This window comes from Corylus avellana, chromosome 4 (genome assembly GCF_965113065.1).
Source record: "Corylus avellana chromosome 4, dhCorAvel1.hap1.2, whole genome shotgun sequence".
NCBI classification, from domain to species: domain Eukaryota; kingdom Viridiplantae; phylum Streptophyta; class Magnoliopsida; order Fagales; family Betulaceae; genus Corylus; species Corylus avellana.
Genome location: NC_142493.1, coordinates 13,006,175 through 13,012,308, shown reverse-complemented (window position 1 = coordinate 13,012,308; position 6,134 = coordinate 13,006,175). Strand labels below are relative to the sequence as shown.

At 32.9% G+C, this 6,134-nt stretch overlaps 2 pseudogenes; both read left to right on the top strand.

Annotated features, from left to right (window-relative positions):
• The first annotated feature begins 3,142 nt into the window (after positions 1 to 3,142).
• On the top strand, positions 3,143 to 4,193 carry LOC148586338 (L10-interacting MYB domain-containing protein-like; annotated as a pseudogene).
• A 175-nt stretch (positions 4,194 to 4,368) lies between these two features.
• On the top strand, positions 4,369 to 5,687 carry LOC148586337 (uncharacterized; annotated as a pseudogene).
• Positions 5,688 to 6,134: the final 447 nt, after the last annotated feature.

The window sequence follows — 6,134 nt, the reverse complement described above, 5'->3', positions numbered from 1 at the left end:
GCGAATTGCCAGTTGATCCTTACACGCTATCTCCCTACGCACATGCACCTCATTCATGTCTGCAAAGCGGTTGCTCCTCCCCATTCATGGAAAGTAATTGAGCTCTGATACCAACTGATGCAACGTGACTTAGTGGGCTACAGAGAAGAATATCAATAAGCAGGGGATAAATAATTCTAGATCTTGAGTCTATCAATGATATGAAAATTCTTCTAAAAACAATAGATAGTCTCTAAAGTTGATAGAAAAAGAGGAATAAACTCAACTCTAAGTATTCTCATTAATCAAAATCAATAATAAAACAACAACTCCTCTTCTCTGGAGGCTATAAGCATATATTTATAGCCTAAAATCCTAAACCTAATAAAATATGACATAAATACCCTCAAAACCCTAAACTTAATAAAATAACGAAATAAAAACTCCCAAAACCCTAATCCTAATAAAATAACAACATAAATTCGGTTTAGAAAATAAAACAAACTGACGGCTATGCAATCTGCATTAGATTTGCATTGTTTCTACAAACTATTTTGATATGATTGAGAAAAAATGCATGACTTTTATTGTACAAAATCCATTTTATGAACATGTGAACTCTATTATTTGTGCATATAATGTAACTGTGATTACAAGATAAGTTGAAGTTCGTGTAAGCATTTTAGGCCATCCTTACATGTAAATTATAGTGAAAATAAGTGCATTTAATAGACATGGATTTGTGTCATGGGCTACCATAATACGGGCAAGGCCCTTTGGTCCAATTTATGTAATGATTTGTCATTGGATTCAAGAGGCAAGCTTAGTAACCACGCGCAACCATGTTCATATGGTGGTTACGACATACGTTATTGTTAGCAATGTGGGCCACCTGGGGATGGACCCAGTCAGGCCGTGTAATGATGACTGCTAGTTTGTGCACATCGGGGCACCGATGCTAATAGAGGTTCTTTTAAGAATGCACAAACCCTATTGAAACGGGGTAAGGGCCCGAATAGACCATATGGAGTTGAGCTATGGTGCTATGATCAGAATTATAATATATTCTTATATGTATACTGGATTTCATATTTTTGCACTGATATCAATTGTTTTACATGATGTTACATTTTAATGTGGAATAAACCTTTTGCAACTCATGAGTTCACAAATCATATAACTGCTTTCAAGTGGTTTTACCTCACTAAAAGCATGTTTGGGATTGCGATTTACAGCACCAAAAGGGCTTTTAGACTCCAAAAAGCACTTTCAAGGAAAAAATAGGTCGTTTGGGTTTCTTTTAATAAAGAGCTTTTCGTCCTCCCAAATGTTGAACCGAGCGTTTAGCCACAAGATCCAATTTGGGGCTTTTGACCAAACGCACTTCAAATGGAAAAGGCGCGCCATAGTTTTTGTTTAATGAAAATAACACAGTGCCAAAAATATCCAAAATATTTCACATATTTACAACATTACCCATATATATACAAATTTTTTTCATGCCTTGCACCTCCTCCGCGAACTTGAGAGCTGCAAACCCTTCTGTGAATTTGAGAGCTGGTGAGTCCCGTCACCTGTCTTTGAGAGCTACATATTGTGGTATGTCTGATTTTTCTTTTGATTTCTATATACTCTTATTCTTTCGAGGGTCAAAGAGAGAAAGAGAGACGAAACTTTTACGTTCTTGGCTACAAAAAACATAACCAAGAGAAGGTGTTTATATAGAAAGAGAAAAATCATGGAGAGTAGTATGGTTTTCTGAGCAAAGTGACAGAGAGACGAGATTTCTATATTTTGGCTTGCTTTTTGAGTGTATGGTTTACTGAGCGAGAGATGGAAGAAAATGTTGAGGGAGAGAGATATACTTTGAGGACTAGCAGAGTGAGAGAGACGATGACTTTATTACTCTGCTGGCTTTATTACTCTGCTTTTTTCTGGATTTTTTTTCTTCTTTCTAAGCACTTTTTTTTGCATTGTTTCTGATGCGGCCCCTTTTTCCGCTTGCTTTTTCTGCATCTTCACGTGGAGCACGCCCCGTTTGAATTATCTCACTATTTCTTTTTCTCTCACACGTCGCACTCTCACGTCACATAGCCTTGCCCTTCTTTCAACAGAAAGGACAAGAACATGTGTGAACCACAGAGATTTGGTAGAGATATTTTGTAATCTCTTTCTCTATCTCACACACCATCGAGTCATGCCTTCTTCTTTGCAATTAATTAATTAATTATTATTATTTTTTGTGAACCACAGAGATTTGGCAGAGATATTTTGTAATCTCTTTCTCTCTCTCTGACACCACTAGGTCATGCCTTCTTCTTTGCAATTAATTTTTTAATTTTTAATTTTTAATTTATTTATTTATTTTATTTTTTTCTGTGAACCACAGAGATTTGGCAGAGATATTTTGTGATCTCTTTCTCTCTCTCTCACACCACCGAGTCATGCCTTCTTCTTTGCAATTAATTAATTTTTTTTTCTAAGCAAAAACACTCCTGCAAAACTTGATTCCAGCAACTTCATTATATATATATAATCTCTCTCTCTCTCTCACCCCCTTTTTGTCCTTTGCAACACTTGATTCTGAAACATGCTCAATATATATATATATATATATATATATATATATATATATATATATATATATATATATATATATATATATATATATATATATATTGTAATCTCTTTCTCTCACACACACACACCACCGAGTCATGCCTTCATCTTTGCGATTAATTTTTTTTTTTCTAAGCAAAAACAGTCCTGCAAAACTTGATTCCAGCAACTTCATTTTATATATATAATCTCTCTCTCTCACCACCAACTCATGTTTTTGTCCTTTGCAACACTTGATTCTGAAACATGCTCAATATATATATATATATATATATATATATATATGAAAGGGGAAAGTGACAATGGCATAGAAAATAATTAATTCACGTGAATTATTTAATGTTTTTTTTTTTTTTTATTGCAAAAATTTGATTCCATTATTTTTTGATATTGCCCCTTTGTTTGATGGATATGCATATTATTTATGTAAATATGATTTTTTTTCATTCTATCAATTGATCAATTTAAACAAAATTTTAATTGTTAATAGTGTTTAACACACTTTTTATTTATAATTTTATCAGATTATTTATTGTGTGACAAAATGAGTAAAAAAAGTCAAAACAACGTTGCTGCTACGGCAGATACTCAGATAAAGAAAGTAGTTTGAACTGAAAAAATGCTAGAAGATTATCTTGACATATGTATTACTGAGATTCATGCTGGTAACCACTCAGGAACACATTTCAATAGGACAGGATGGAAAAATGTGATAGATAAATTTAATGAAAAAACTGGAAAACAATATTGCTATAAACAACTAAAGAACAAGTGGGATAGTTTGAAAAAAGAGTGGAACATTGGAAGAGATTGATAGGGAAGGAAACTGGCCTTGGATGGGATCCGGTGAAAAAGACAATTGATGCACCCAATGATTGGTGGGAAAAAAATTGCGGGTATTATATTTGTACTTGTTTGTTTTTTGTTTAAATGATTTGCACAAATGTTTATTATTGATTTTTACATATACCTAAATACAGGAAGTTCCACAAGCAACCAAGTTTCATACAACAGGTTTGGCTTATGCTATGAAGGTGGAGATATTGTTTAGAGATATAACTACCACTGGGGAGGGATCTTGGGCACCATCCATAGGGTTGGTTCCTAATGATATTGGTTTCATAGATAGTGCAGAAGTAATGCTTAATGAAGATGACAATGTTGTAGAAGGTTTAGATGTTTTGGATGATGAACTAAATCTCAATACACATGGCATTGATGATATTCCTGTTGATTTAGATACGCGGGATAAAGGAAATAAGAAGGTTGGTCTTGCGGTTCAATGTAAGAAAAGAAAGAAAGGAGTTCAAGTTGTTAGTCAACATTTGAGTCGTATTTGTGATGTAATAGAAAGTAAGAATACAGCGACATCTAAGAGCTACGATAAGCCTGGATGTAATATTGAAGAGGTCATGGATGTTGTTCGGGGGATTGCTAAAAGAGAAAATGACATTGATATCCTTAAGTTTGCAACAAAGGTATTTCTTAAGAGATCACATAGAGAGATGTTTGTGACTATTAAAGAGCCATGGTTGCAGATTGACTTTATCAAGCGAATGGGAAATAGAGAAATTAACCATCGTAGCATGGATTAATGTTGTTATTTTTTAATGTTGTTTTGTTATGAACTATTTGTTTTGTTATGATTTGTGTACTAAGGTGAGTATATTATAATATTTCATAACTATGTTTGGATGATGTTTTTCTTATTTTTATGGGTGCTTATATATTTATTTTGTGTTTATTTCTTTATTTGTTTTCCTTACAGACATGGACAATAGTGATTATAGCACTCAAGATGATACAAGTGATAGTGATTATGGTGAAGAGGAAAATGAAAATGAAAATGATGTTTTTATTCTAGCAGCTGCAGCAGTAGAATTTGTTGAGAACTAGTATATGCCATATATTGCAAAGGAACCTTGTAGGACCTCTTCTCCAATAGGTTATAAGTGGGTTATGGAGATTGTACAAGGTAATCCTGATAGGTGCAAACAAAATTTCACAATGGAAATACACGTATTCCTTTACTTGTATAAAGAGTTGAAGGAAAAATATCATTTAAGAGGCACTAGGAAATTAACTATTGAAGAGTTGGTAGCTATGTTTTTGATTACTTAGGCCATGGGTTTGGGAATAGGATAATGCAAGAAAGGTTTCAACATTCAAGAGAAACAGTTAGTAGCCATTTTTCTCATGTTTTAAGGGCTGTTTCAAGAATGGCGGTTGACATTATTAATCCTATTGATAGGGAGTTTAGGGATGTTCCAAGAAAAATTCATGATGATGAGCGGTATTGGCCATACTTCAAAGATTGTATTGGAGCCATTGATGGAACCCATGTGCCAGTTAAAATTTCTCCATCAAACCAAATACCATATATTGGTCGAAAAGGGACTCCTACTCAGAATGTTATGGCTGTTTGTGATTTTCGTATGTGTTTCACCTTTGTTTGGGTTGGATGGGAAGGTACTGCACATGATACATGCATTTTTTTGGAAGCTATTCGAAAGGTAGAATTGCGATTTCCACATTCACCTAGAGGTTTGTATTTAATAAAAATAACAATTATGAATTATACATGAAAAAAAAAAATTATGACTGTTATTCGTATATTTTTTGTAGGAAAGTATTACTTGGTAGACGCAGGATATCCTCATATGAAGGGATACATGGGGCCATACAAAGGAGAACGGTATCATTTACTAGACTTTCGTCGCGAAAGCCAATCGAGGGGTATGCATGAAATTTTTAATCATGCATACTCATCACTTAGATGCACTATTGAAAGAACATTTGGAGTTTGAAAAAATAAGTGGAAGTTATTGCATTGCATGCCGAGTTTTCCTTATGATAAACAAGTGAAAATCGTGGTGGCGTCTATGGCTCTTCATAACTTCATTAGGAAGCATGCAATAAAGGATGCTAAGTTTTAACCATATGATGATGATGAGGATTTACTACCTACTGACAGTATAGGCGATGGCGAAGCACAAGATGAGTCAAGCATACAACAATCAGAGACATCATATGAAAATTCTATGAACATTGAGCGTGATCATATTGCTAATCTACTTATGACCCGTTAATATTTTATTTTTATTTATTTTATTTTATTTTTATAAACTACTTAAAATGGTGTAAGGATTTCCTTGAATGTTGTTCTTTTTTATGTCTTAAATACTTTTAAGTGTTGTGGTGTTAAAAAGTGTGTTAATTAATTTGAAGTGTTAAATAATTTAAATAATTTTTTTTTTATATAAAAAAAAAAAAGAAGAAAGAATATGTTGACGTTTTGTTACATAAACAATTACAAAATAATTTTTACTTGTGAAAGCTAACATTAACCATTTTTAGATAAAAAGGTTGGTATAAAATGGAAAAAAAAAAACAAAAAAAATCATTACCAACCTTAGACCTTTATTGAAAAACATGTAATGATTTTACGTAAAATGACATATATTTGGTGTCACATAATGATTTTTTTTCGGCCTATATAAAAAAAAAAAAAAAAAATCATTACATGTCCTTTATTG